The sequence below is a fragment of the Neolamprologus brichardi genome, chromosome 7 (assembly GCF_056152115.1).
Source record: "Neolamprologus brichardi isolate AB-2024 chromosome 7, ASM5615211v1, whole genome shotgun sequence".
Taxonomy (NCBI): Eukaryota; Metazoa; Chordata; class Actinopteri; order Cichliformes; family Cichlidae; genus Neolamprologus; species Neolamprologus brichardi.
Window position 1 is genome coordinate 20,753,772 of NC_142110.1, and position 13,589 is coordinate 20,767,360.

The window sequence follows — 13,589 nt, forward strand, 5'->3', positions numbered from 1 at the left end:
ACAGGAGAAACTATATTATTACCAGCAAATTCAGCAATGTGTTGTGTCACAGTAATTACATTGTCCATGGCTTTTTTTTTCTTGTTTTAATGGAGGCCAGGCTTCTCTCAAGAGGTGAAATTAGATTCTTCAGAAGTAGATTAAATTTGATGATCATGACATGCAGTTCCTAAATCATACCAAATGAAAATTCAGTCTAAGATGTAATGATTTTTTTTAGCCAAACTTTAATTAAACTGATAATATACAGTAGAGCAGGGCGATATGACCAGAAATATTTATCACGATATACATTTGAAAATTTGCAATAATGATATAACTGACAATATAATTGACACTAGACAAAATACTTTACAACTCCTCAACTTTATTAGTGCAAAAACAAAAAACCCATCAATGTATTTTCACTTAAACAAGCAGCTGTTTTTTATGTGCATTAAAGTTATATAAAAATCTAACAGTGCAAATGCAAATTCCTTGCTGACAGTTTAACCAAAAGGCATTTCCAGTGGAAATTGGCCGATATATCCTCAGCATAACCATGTATAATATCCACAAAACTTAAAAAGAGGTTATACACACACAATACGGTAATATTATGTTGAAGCACAGTATCACTCTGCGAGGCTCCTGCCTACGATAGCCGTAATGCTCCGACAATCCATGAAGCAGTGCAGGTTCGTAGCTTAGCAAAGTCGTACTGAAACATTTGACAGATTTTTGAGCGCCGTGTACATAAAATCGTTTTGAGGCCAGTGAACACAACCAGAATTCATACAAAAGGCACACGGGATTATAAGGGGCACTGTCGATTTTCAGAAAAATCAAAGGATTGATTTTAAATGTGCCATATTTTCCAAAAAACACGGTAACAACGACGGCCCACTAGCATGCTCTACCAAAAATAGTGCTTTGTTGTGTATCTGACGGACGAAAGCTAAACCAGTTCCACACCACTGAAGTTGCAGCATTTTTACAAACCAATTCTGGTTCATCCGTTTCATTCAACGATCCACTTTCGCCCTTCTCATTCTGCGTTGCCGTCATGCTTTTTCCACCATGTGCGTATGAAAACAAAGGCACTGCGCATAAACGTTTTACCCATATTCTATCGCAATATTTCATTTTCTTATTCTTGCCCGACATTATACCGATATTACCATGAACGGTATGATATGGCCCAGCCCTAATATACAGTGCACTTGGTGAGTTGCAATATCAGGAGAGGGACACACTTATTAATATAACACGATCCGCCCCACATAATTCAAAAAACCCCACCAAAATGACACAGCCATAAAATACTAATACTGATAAGACAGAGAGACACATCATCTATATCATTCCCAGCTACAAGTATGAAGAAAAAAAGCTTGTCTATATCTTCCCCTGACAAACACTGGCTGATGAAGTCTATGCAAATATATATTTCTGTTACCTCGAAATTAAAATAAAAACAACTGTTAGAAATACTCTCGAACTGTTTTCTCTCAATTTAAATTAATGATGTATCTATGTAGCCCCCCACACATACATCGTCGCAAGCCTGACCTTGTGTTTGTGTGCTTATGTAGCCCACATGTCTGAGTCGTAAAGGCCAGTTAAATGTGGCAATGCTGACATGAAACTATATTGGGGCAAATTAAATTTAAGATGGCTCTAATGCAATATTGTTTCAATGCATTCATGGTTGTAAATTCCAAAATGTTCAGCATGTGACAGGGATGGGGGAAAAAAACCCAATCTATAGTGATGTAATGGTCTAGGCATTGCTCTATATCAGTTGGATGAATGAAGGGACAGGGCTATTAATGCAGAGTGATAATCAATAGCTTAAGTCATCATCAACAAAAACAAAAATGCCAAACCTTACAAGTGATTTACAACTGAGTTATTTTTCCATATGTGCAGTATATCTCAAGTATTATTTCTCTTTCTTTCTTTCTTTCTTTCTTTCTTTCTTTCTTTTTTTTTTTTAAAGGGGGTCAACGGAGAAGGAAGTGAGGTCAGGGATTGGTGAATCATGTGCCAAAACTGTAACAAACAAGGATGTTGGCCTAGTGATGCAACAAAATATAGAAAGTAGAAAGGAGTTTCTGAAATATTTATACGATTTCCAGTTTAAAAGATTTATATTCACTCAGCAAGCCAAAGAAAACTTAGAAGGGGAAGAGAAGGGATAGTGTGCATTCATCCTTCCTGGACAATTGCTGAGTAATATCCTTAACATCAAGCTGCTGGTAACTACATTTATAGACTCATGTGAGCACATCAAGAAGAGTGGAGACAAATACTATCGACAAAACAATAGTAAAACGAAGGTAAAAATTAAAGATTTATTTAAGAAATGAAGGCTGATATTATATTTCCGTATCTATGTCAACTACAGTGCAAAAAAGACTGTCATGGGGGAAGGTAGTGTTGAGGGTAGGACTCATTGCAACTCATCAGAACTCATTATAATAGATAAATGACTTTAACATCAACTAACAGCAATAAGAAACCCTGCAGATTTCAGTGTTGGGTTTTCTCTACGAGCTCAGCAGAGAAAACACAGTCTAATTTTTCAAAAATAATAGCAGCTTTTATGATTACTGTACCTGTGTTATTGTTCCCAAAATCAGGTATCTATGGCTGGTAGCCTTACATTTTAATGTCTAACTCATATCAGATTTATACCACTATGAATACACTGAAATATGCCTGCACTGATAAAATTAAGAGTAGATAAGATTATTATGTCAGACAAGTTAAATACATTTTTCTTTTTTTATAGAAAAACTGGTGTTTTAATCTGTCACAATGTTTTAATTAGTCACAATCAAACAGGCAAGACTTGGAATATACACCTAAAATCTATTTTAGTCTGTTAGGAGTTCATTAGGTTTGTTTGCTGGTCATTCACTGTTACAAACAAACTGTAAAGGTTGTCTTTTACTGGATGGTTATTAAAGATAATGATTTACAGCAGTGTGCAAAAGTCTTATTAAGCTACCACTCATTTCTTTGTTGTAAAAATGTGTGATTATTGGTTACTAATGTTTATCTAACAGGCCTGGATATTGTATGGCTTTAGGTCATGAGTAAAAGTGTCTGACTGAAAATATGACTGACTGCATTTAGTTTTGATTATTATTTTGAGAGTTTATTTACACACAAACTCCAGTTAGTATTTAGCGTTCAAAACAGCTCTAACCACCTTTTCATGTAACAGAAGTGCTAAATTGGGTCTAGCTAGAGAGTACACTTGGATGAGAAGCTCCAATTCACACAACTTTTCAATGCTAGTCCACCACTATGGACACAATTAGCTGTCAATTGCTGCAACTAATTTGCCAACTTCATTTCATGGATCATGGTAAATCATGAAACCGCATCAGTAATAACTGGTATTTGCTATAATGGACTTGAGAATAACTGCCGTGAAATTTGAGGAAAAATGAGTTGTTAATTTCTCATTTGGTGATGGGCAGTATCAGGACTTCTTTGCTGTGGGTGGAGAAGCTTTCTTGGGCAGCATGAGTCACTCTTGGATGCAAGTCATCCACTGCATGACAAGCTTTTACTGCAGGCAAGTAAGGTAAAATGACTCCTGCTAGCCACATTTAAGTCTATCCCCTGCCTGTGTGTATGTGTGGATGAGAGAAATGGGGAGAGGCTATTTAAGAATTACCAAACAAACCAATCAATATGTTTTTTGAAAATATAGAGTTTTGAACCTTTAACTTTTCAGCTTAGCATTTAACAGTAATGCATCCTGGAATATGTTCCGGATGCAGTCTTTCATGAGCCCTAAAACGCTCCTAAAAGCTTCACTGAGTAAAATCATATCCCTGTTGTCAATCTGAAAACTCATAAATCCATACTCGTAATGCATAGAGACTTCTCAGCTTCAATACTCACCAATAATCTGGTTGAATATATATTTTAAAAAAATGATTTTTGATTACCATTGTCAGCATGACAGAAGATGTGCAGTAGAATCAAATAAATGTGAGCCACAGTTCTGCACCTGTTTTTCAATAAGCAGCGGTAACAGCCTGCCTTGCCTAAGTGCTGCAAAGGAATTATAAATGAAACAGAAGCAGAAGGTCTACCCAAGGTGGGGTAATTTGATTTATCTTTTATTATTTTTCCATCCTCTGGCGTTATCGTGGTTTCTTCTCTGAAATGGGAAATGTGATAAATATTGATGTCCTTTACAGGAAATGTAGGCAGGCATATGGGAGATGCAGGTCTTGGCCTATCTATCACATGTTTTCCTATGGAGAGTGTGGATATTTCTGTAAACTGACCCTCTGCCAAAAGAGCCTCAAAAGAGGTTTCCATGCTTTAAAAGCTCTTTCTGAGGCTTATTAGCTCATCCGCACACCTTCTCAGTCATCTATTGTCTCCGGCTTCCTGTCAGTCTTTCACCACTATATTCTCTCTCATTTGCTCTCTCCCTTTTTCAACCTTCCACAAGCAGTCTTCTCTACCATTATACGTAAGCTTCCCCTGCACACGCTTTCTCTTGGTTACTCTCACCTCTCCCTTCTAACAATAGCTCCTCTCCGTTCAGAGTTTATAGACACAAGAGTAAAAGTGGAACAGTGAAAAGATTAAAAAAAGAAGAGCCTCATCCAGCCTATAGAAGGGTCCAAAACAGCTGCCTCAGCTTTGCTGATGCTTACACAGGATTTCCAGTTGTGATTAGCGTAATGTAATGCTAAAGATAATTTATAACCAACACAGAAAAAAGTCACATATGGACATCTGCAAGTGAATCATTTAAATGAATGCTTTATCACTTTTTAACTCTTAGATATTGCATAAAGGTAATCAGGTAAATCAACATGCCAAACCCCCCCCCCCCTTCCCCCCAATCCACCATGCATGCACATACACACACACACATTGTTCACGCCAAGAATATCTTGACTAGAATATAGGTATGAAGGCAAACATCCAAAGAATCGAATCCAAGTCCTGCCTTGTTGTATCACACGTTCATTAGCAAACAGGCATACATGTTGCATAAACAGGAAAAAAAGGGGCCGCATACATGAGAATATATTTGAGTGCAGTGAATGTGATGAATTTTTTACACTTAGAATCACAAACTGTCTTCTTCTTATTACAAAGTATTGTCCTGTCAGCATTTCTGAACGGCTAAAACTAATGCTATCACTCAGAGTTTAGACCATGCAAACTTGTCTGATTCTGAAAATAACAGCAGATCAATAGTAAGTATCAAGTGGAGCATTCCCCCCCCCCCCCCCCCCCCCCCCCCCAAGCCTCTAACAGCACGAACAACACTGCTGGTGTCGGCACACATTTTTGTTCCCTGCTTCTTTTTCTACGTCTGCTCATACTACCCAGCTAGCCTATTTACATTTCACCTCCTCTCCATGCCCTCAATAGCTTTCTCTGCATCATTTAACTGCACCCCATTCCATAATCTGTGCTGCCTGCACCTGTCAATATGTTGTGAAAAGTAAATAAGGTATGAAGTGCAAGGAAAGGAGACAAATATGTGGAAAGAGAGTAAATGGGAGAGAGGGAGACAGATCTCCTTACCAGAGCTCTAATGAAGAAAATCCAAAAATTACTTGTTTCATTCCACAGTGGCTGCTCATTAAATCCAGTATACTGGGGAAAGGGTTGAAGATTCCATCGAGATGCTGCCTCAAGAGGAGGAAAAATGAGATTCTTTAATGGAAAGATTCTGGAGAGATGTTAAAAATGTGGTAAATATGCATAAGGAGAAGGATCTGATATCCAAGTCTTGAGCACTTCACGAGTCCTTGCCGTCAGCTGCGAAGCCACATGTCTGCACACACTGACACATGCAGTTCACATGGGGGAATCACACACATACAAACACGTAGGGAGGGTGTATCCTGTGTAAGTCTCAGCTAGGCTGAAAGATTGGAGGAGAACGAAGGAGGGATAGAGACAGAGAAAGAGAGAGACGGAGAAAAGCAGGGAATCTGGAGAGGGGCAAGGTGGAGGGAGGAGCTGCAGCATGATGAGAGATTGAGAGAGGGGAGGGGAGCAGAGAGTCTCTCCATTCCTCCTTATTTCGCCCTCAATCTGAATTGCAGTGTGAATTGCACAAATGTAACAGCAGGAGCTAATGAAATTATTTCACCATATCTCCATCTGAATACACTGTGGGTGATGTTAAACAACTAAATATGGGGATGAAAGTGAAAAGCATGGAAGCTGTTTTAATCAGATCTGTTTGTGCATCTGAGAGCTGAGTAATGTCCTTTGCTCCTGCTCAGAGCCGGACAGATAAACAAGCTGGAAAGATGGCTGAGAAAGATGAGAAAGAGAGGAGGCTGATGCAATGAATAGATAGGCAATATCTAAAACTGACTGGGTGGACTAGTGAATCAACAAACCCCATATCAACTAACTTTGCAAACAGTTATTACAGAGGCTCAACTCACAGCATCTTCCAGCTCTCACTAGGATTTGCCGTTTATGACAGTAGATGCTGTTTGATTTATGCTCTTGCAGTGTATACAGTGCATAACATACAAAGCTTTACCAATCACAGAGAAAGAGCAGGAGATTTGATCTGAGACTGCACAATTGGGTCAAAAATATGTCAGATATAATCGAATTTCAAGCATTGAGTTATATTGAATAAAGCAACCATCAGTATTCTTCAACGTGGCATTCCCGCTACCATCTTGAGATGAAAGTGAAATTGGGCATGATAAATTTATCTTTGGGTCATCGCCCTCACAGGAATGTGTCCTCCAGTATTGTCCAAACCACCACGTAGATTGCGAAATATTTCCGCCAACACATTCTTTGAAAACTGCAGCGGGCATCCCTCGGCTGACATGACTCACTCTATACAATCCTACACTGATGATTCATGCTCTAAATCGGCGTACACTTCAAGGCAGGGGTTAAGAGTATGGGTGGCATAAGTGGTCAGGACACCCCACTGCGATGAGCTTACAGACAGGATTAAGAAGTAGTGGTGGATGGATGGATGGAGGGCTTGTTGTAGAGCTCTGTCAAGATATCTCTCGCCTCAGTGGAGCCATGGATTTCAACTGAAGCATTTCAGCGGTCGAGGATCTTTGGTCGACCTTGCGCAATGAAAATGACGGATTTTTACAGCGTGATCTGAAAGAAGCTGATAAATACATGGTAGAAACAAATATGGAGATAAAATATGTTTTTTGTTGTCTTATCAAACTTCCATACTAAGATTTATTGATCTTAGTGGACACTTTGAGGTTTTTACCCATATAACACAATGTTTACTAGATTAATTCTCCTAATTATGTTGCATGAGAAAATGTGGAAGTTACTATGTTTAAGATTAGACTATATCATAACTATTTACTTTTTATATTTATATAATATATGTGTACTTTTTATATTTATTCTTCATATGGGAGATTTTAATTGAAAGGATTCAGTTCTTCCTGTTAACTAAACTGTTACACTTAATCATACTTTTGCAGCAGTAAAGCCTGTTATCCTTCTTCTAGCTTATAGACACCTACCGAAACAGCTCTGTGAGCCACTAGGGGCAGTAGTGCTTTTAGCTTATAGCTGCCAGCATGCTCACAAGTACAGTTACGATACTAAGATTTAGTATCTTAACATGTTAACAGTTGTTAGTTATTACAAACCACAGCTAAGGCTAATTTGTGGAAGTTAGTATTGCAGGTCTTCAATAAAAAAAAGTCAGTATTTAAAAAAATGTTTGTTTAGGAACAGGGGAAGGTAATCCAGATGCACAGACTGAATATGTTAAATAATGCTCTGGATATTCATGGTTGTATTACACATAAAATTTAATTTAGCACACAAATCACCACACGCCTGCCGCCGCAGAGCCTGCCATCATGGCTCCACGGCTTTTGCTAGACAACTGCATACATTGTTGCAGACTTGACTGGATGTATGTGTAATATTAACAAAAGGCTCTGCTGTTGAAGGAGCTAAAGTGCAATGCGCCTTTAATGTAGGTAATGTTGTGTCACCGTGTTACTCACTAGAATAGCTGTAGAGAACAAGCCCAACAGACATTAATGTCAGGATTACATTTAAAGGTCATGATAACCAGCAGAGACCCCACCACCAACCCCTGACTTCTATACTGCTTTGTTATAGGCTGGATTTAATTTTCCTTCTCCAGCTCGGAACACTGCTTGTGACATAAAGTTCTCACCCAAGGAAAAAAATATAAACTTAGCAAACAAAGTAAGGGAATTTGTGTTTGGTCGATGATTTCTTTGTTGAAATAATCCGTCTTGGAAATAAATCTTATACTGTTGGAAAGACTGTTTGTTTTTAGTTAAATGGTGCCACATTTGTAAGGAGGTATTTGTAGGTTGAGCAGCAGAGTTGAGTATATGGGTTTTGCGCATGAAAAACATGTCAAATCTTCTCTGCTGGTGCCAAACAGCTTATTCTGCTATTAACTCTTGCTTGGTGTCTTTTATTGGATTGGATGATTGGAGTCTGATGAAACAAAAAAATGTTAAATTTATTAATTTAACAACCTCACCAGCTTGGTTACACATTGCTGTGGGATGGCATCTCATTCTTCAACCCTCATCTTCAACCAGGACTATGGGCAGGCTATTCCATCCTCTCCACTCCCACATTCTGGAGGTAGTCTCTCTTAAAACCTGCTCTGTGGGGGTGAGTGTTGTCATCTTGGTGCCAGGCTGTGGAGACATGGGATGGCCACAGGTTGCAGAATCTCATCTTGTTGTCTCACCGCATTGAGATTGCCTCCAATGATGACAAGCCTTGCTGTGCTAGTGACCGAGATGCTGCCCCACGCCATCACACTACATCCACCAAAAGCTGCTACCCTATCAGTACAGCAATCAGCATAGCATTCTCCTCTTCTTTACTGTGTCTAAGGTAAAGACCGAAGAAAACAATAAGTGACCCGACCCATCAGAAAGCACTTTGGAAAGATGGGAAGAAAAAAAAACCTTTTACAGGAAGAAACCTCTGGCAGAACCGAACAGTTGGGGATGAGGAGAAAGAGAAAAGAAGAAAGACGGCATAGGGAGACAGGACAAAGAACAGACTAAAGGAGAGAGAAGACAAAAATGTAATGACATGCTTCAGTGGTATATAAACATGTGGGGAATGAAAAGAGGTGAGTGGAAAAGTGCTCAGTACAGCACGTGTAGTCCTGCAGCCCTAACTATAAGGTTTATCAAAAAGCAACGTTTTGGTTCTAATCTCTTTGTTATGCCTTCTTTTTGTTGATTGATATGTGATGAATACATAACATCTGTTTTAAAAAGGCAAAGCACGTAAGGGGTTCAGCTGCCACAGCAAGCGACACTTGTGTAACACAAGGGTGTGTTCAACACAGTACAATTTCCATTTAAATAACATTTTGTCAGGGCTGAACATGGCTCTGTTGTCATGATTGTGTGACCATGTAAAGCCTGCGCTTGGCTGATACTTCCCTGACTCTCAGCTTAGCTTTTGGTAGAAGTGATGATTTTATCAGTACATGGAAATCAAAAGAAAGCATCTGGCAAAGTGCTCGCTCATCTTCTGATTTATGCGTTTGAAATCAATCCTCATTTTGATATTTATTGGCTGTTTTTCTGCTGTGGATTGTCTAAATTTTAAATGGATAAAATTCACCTGGTACAAATGGGTGTTCATTATTTAAGGAATAGTACGTATATTATGGTGGTGTGATGTCACTGGTTTTCACTGGTTTTCACTGGTTTCCTCTTTGTAGTTGCTACATTGTCTGCATTTCACTTGTTTTTTGCTTTGTTTGTTTGTTTGTTTAATTTTATTTCTAAATATTTACATGCTATTTTCTCTTGGACACATTATTGTTCAAACCTACAAGCTTACTTTGAATTTAAGCTTCCAACAATAGTTCAACAAACTAGCAGCGATTTTGCCTTTTTATGGTTATTAAAAGGGAGAGTAAACTGAATATCTTGGGTTTTGGAGTGCTGGTCAAAAAAAAAAAGATTTTCTTGGATTGATGTAATTGACAACAAATTTTTCTGATGTTAAACAAAAAAGAATAACCCCCAAAATTAAATAAATGTGTTATAGATCATAAAATGGCATTACTTATCCCAGCATTATCCCAGTAATGACTAATAAACAACAGGACAAACAGAAATTGCCGATGTGTTTGTAAAATCAATTTTTGCAGATTGTGCTAAGCTTGGATATTGATTTGATTATTAGCTGTTATTGTAGGCCAGTGTCTGCAATGCATACTAACACCCAGAGACCTACACACACAGTACATTACACTCTTTTGTGTTAGTATAAACTGGGCACCTCCAATGAAAAAAAAAGATTTGTTCTTTATTTCTGGGAGGCAAATAGATTTTACTGCAGGCATAGGGAAAACGGTTGGTGCTTGTAGTGAACCATACACAACCATAAATGATTAAATATCACTTCAAGAAAAGCCGGGACATACAGAAGACAGCCCCAGCTGTCACTTTTACCTTGTGTCCTTAGCATGCGCTGTGTGGTCCTCGGGGTAAAGCTCATACAAAATTGTAGTTCTGCACATGACCACATTTCTTCCCTCTCAACACCGCCGTGACCCCAAGAAGCACTAAGCTCCTGAATTTCCACAAAGATCACACGGTCTATGTTGCCTGAATGTGTGTGCTTCAGGAAATCTGTGGATCTGAAGTATGTGGTTGGTATTTGGTTCAGTAGCTTCACAAATTGCTGTGTATCCGCTGCTTGTACTGAGAGGCTCTAAGTTAACAGAGGGATTGAAGCATTGCACTAATGTGATCTTAGCTGGTGGTAACAACTGCACACACAAAAAAAATGGATAGTAAAATTTGATGTTGTTTAATTCACTTGCTTTTGTTTTACTTCTTCATCCAGGTGTTACTACAGTACACGGTTTTGATCTTTGAGGCCTACTTGGTAATAGAGATAAACTACAAGCGACTTTGTTTGTAGTTTTGACAGGACAAAACACCAAGGTAAAAAAAAAAGTCTTATACAGATTGCCTTTTAAAAATGCAAATGCATTGTCAATGATGATGTGCAATACAAATTAGAAGTAGATTATTTGAAATCGCCTGATACAGTTGCACAGTGCGTCATAATCATTTTTGCCCACACAGCAATTTGTGCTGGAGCGATTAGTCAGCACACCCATTTGGCCTTATTACTTGTTCTGCTCTTGTGAGAAATATCACTGCTTCACTGATAAAATCGAAAATAAAACAACAAGACTGGGATACGGGATAGGCGCTGTCTTTCCTATCCAGTGACTGAGATTCACAGATAATGGGAATGTTGTCTTCCATGTACAGTAAACAAAACTAGTGCAGTAAACAAACCAAAAGCAAAAAAAGACATGTCCAAGTTACCACTTGGTGCAGTTTGCTGCACAGTCAAACTGGATGTGTTTCTGTTGCATTTTTCTGTATTCAAGCTCCTTTATGTATTTTTTTCTTGGCTTTAGCACAACCACTAAAGTCTGTCGGCCAAACAGACAAACTTTCAATAGCAGGTAAATATATTTAATGAAGAAAATTAATTGACCTGCACCTTTGGACTGTGGGGTCAACATCAACATCTCAAAAGTACAGAAACTGAGATGCTGCTATCAAATTATTATAAATGTATCCACTAAGCCACCAGCTATATTTCAAGGAATCATACATATTCAATACCATTTCACCTCCTGCACAAGCAATTAATTATTTAATTCAGAATAATAGTCTCAGCAAAACACACACACACACACACACACAGACCTTGACATAGTGCAATGAGCAAATGTGAACACTTTTCTTAAGCAATAAAAAAAAAAAACCTCAAACCTTCAGAATATTAAGTCAACCCTAATGGTAATGCTAATGCATCTTAAGTGCAGCAGTTTTTTATTTGTTTGTTTATTTTTGAAGAAAAGATAGGCCACTATCTCCAGAAATACACAAACATCTAAAAGAAAAGACAGAGCAATAGATGTTACTTTTAAATAAATAAATAAATACACCCTTACTTATAAATCAGTTTATTAAAAAGTCAACATATAGGAATATTCTTTACAAAGCTTAAAGAATAATTTGTATGGCATTGAACAAGTTTATGGCTAATATGATGTTAGTGACTAAAATTATAATAATCATAATAATAATTAATATCATCACATTACTAAACTTTTGTTCTGTGCAAAGCACTTGTTCTCTACCTATTATCGTCTTTTTCTTATGGTGTGTTAGTCCTTTTTTCAAATCAACTTTGATGTCCAAACTTTATTTATTTTTAGTTTTTTAAACTTTAGCTGCTTTCAGTTTCTCGGGGGGGAACTCTATTTAAAACTTCTGTTATTTCACGCTGAGCTGTGCCTCTTATAATTTATGACTCTTAAAAAATTGTTACTCTCTTGGAAACACTCTGTAAAGGTGCACATTTTCCTTGAACACTATTGTTTCGGTTTCTTCAGTGAGACTTTTTCTCATGGATATTTCTTTCTTACATCATCCCACTTTCTCAACTTCATCTGAAGGTAAGTGTGCCTGTTGAGTTAGAAAGGCATTCACTAACATGCACGTGGTAGTCAGAACAAAGCTGTCTGGTGTGCAGGTTTTATTTTGCATATGCTCTTCTTATTTGTGTAGGGTAAGAACATTTCTACGCACCTATTAAGTAAATTAAGCCTGTTGAGAGGGAACTGCCTGGACTGTGGTACAAAATGTATATAAATCACAGGAGCTGGATTAACTAACAAACATACTTTTTGCTCATCACCTGAGCCACTGGTAAAAATGTAGCGCCCTGTCTTTCTAATAAAAAAGTCAAGTTGAAGGGTGACATTCTGACACATTGAAGGAAATCTAGCCCACATCACAGATGTACTGGTTCCGAAAATCCCCAGATGTGCATAAGAATATAATCTTAAACAGAAGGCTGGCTAAAAATAAATATAGACCCATTCCTATTCCCAAGACTTTGTGACAGCTACCTAATGTTCCTATTGAATCCCCATCTATTTTTCCAACCCCCTAAACTGAGATCTCCTGAGAGAAACTATTCTTTGAGTAGATTTAACAAATACTGGAAACACTGGCTTTTTGTATTATCCTCGCAGTGCTGGCAAGCATTAGTTTACTCTTCCATTGTCTGAAAACAACCTATGTTTCAGACATCTGGCCTTGCTAATTTCTGTGTCAGTGGCTGTGCCTTCCCCCTCAGCTTCCTCTCATTAGCTTGACCTCTTACCCTACAGTTTTAATAATCCACAATATTACTACCCCTTGTGACCTATGCATATTTATAAAGCCCTCATTATGCCATCACTCAAAGTAATCATTATCCTGGGGCCCATTATTGAAGATTTTTGGCACTATCTGCCCTAGGACTGTTTTCCAATAGGCGCAGAGCAAACGAGTGTGTTTGGCAGACATTTACACCTTGGGGGATCACAGGGATCACAGGTGGCACTGAAGAGTGACAGAATAAACCTTGCATATATTGTATTACTCAACATAAACAAGCAACATAATATATTAAAATGATCTGGTCGAAAGAGCACAGGGGATAAAGTAATGTAGCTTGCTGGGATGGCACAAAACAGAAAGGAG

General features: G+C 38.1%; 1 protein-coding gene across 1 annotated transcript in view; it reads right to left on the reverse strand.

Moving 5' to 3' along the window:
- lingo1a (leucine rich repeat and Ig domain containing 1a) overlaps nt 1–5,944 on the reverse strand; it is a 119,237-nt gene extending 113,293 nt beyond the window's left edge. The window contains exon 1 of the mRNA XM_006782444.2: nt 5,560–5,944. The gene's annotated coding sequence lies outside the window, so the exon portion shown is untranslated. The remainder of the gene's footprint in view (nt 1–5,559) is intronic.
- Nucleotides 5,945–13,589: the final 7,645 nt, after the last annotated feature.